This window comes from Calcarisporiella thermophila, assembly GCF_041956535.1.
Source record: "Calcarisporiella thermophila strain CBS 279.70 unplaced genomic scaffold VTP21scaffold_6, whole genome shotgun sequence".
NCBI lineage: Eukaryota > Fungi > Calcarisporiellomycota > Calcarisporiellomycetes > Calcarisporiellales > Calcarisporiellaceae > Calcarisporiella > Calcarisporiella thermophila.
The window spans coordinates 1,196,827-1,197,879 of record NW_027192196.1 but is presented as its reverse complement, the minus strand read 5'-3'; positions in this window follow the sequence as shown (position 1 = coordinate 1,197,879).

The following is a 1,053-nucleotide window of genomic DNA, read 5'->3' as shown; positions in this document are numbered from 1 at the left end:
GCTGCACTGATAGATGTGCCTGTCGAGTGAATAGTAATGGCAAGTGGATACTCCGTGGCCTCGAAATGTTGCACCTCGTTGATCCTGAGGTCTCCAGCAAGGTTATCCATGGAAGACTGCTGCGAGCTTGTGTTCTGGAAGGAGAAAAGGGTTTGGAACATCTCTTGCCTCCACGGCAAATTTGTCCAACGCCTGATATCGGAAAGTGGGACATGACTATAGGGGAGGGAGGTGACGTGGAAATCCTGCATTGCATGAAACAGCTCGCCAACCGTCATCGAGTCGTTCAGTACAACCCTAAGTGGTATGGTGTTGATAAGGGCTCCGATCATTCTACAAATACACATATATTAGTAAGCTCCCATACTTAATGCTTCACGGTCCATAATAGTGAAGCTTAGTTCACCCATCTGTACCTCGTGACATCATCGACGCTTTCATCGCGACCCATGATAACACATCCAAAAATCACGTCGTCACATCTTGTAAAGTGGCGAAGAACAACCGCCCATATAGCTCGGAGGAAATTGGATAGGGTTACACTGAACCTCTTACAGAGTAACGAAAGCTGATCAACTGAAGCATCTAGGTCGTAAGTTTGTGCAGTAGGCTCCGCGTCTTCTGCATCAAGCTCTCCATCCAAAATGCTCAGCTTCTCAGGGACAATCGCCCCTTCAAATGCAGATCTCCAATACTCTTTAGCCTCACTAATATTGGTCGACAGGATGGACTCAACATGTGCTTTGAAAGGAGGTCGAATCTCCACCTTGCCAGTCGAATAGGCCTTCAGCACATCAGCTAGCAAAATAGAGCTAGACCAGCCATCTATAATCGAGTGATGCATGCTCCAGAAGAGAAGATGACGATTTGTGTCCTTGATGCGAACTAGTGTGAATCTAGTGAAGGCGGTCTGATCGAGGTTGAAGCCTCTGCGTCTGTCGGAAATGAAATAGTCCTGCTGTAGCTTGTGGACATCCTCCTGAGTCCATTCCAATGTATCTTCAAATACAACTGGAGGGTCTTTAAGCACAACTTGAAATACGCCTTCTTGAG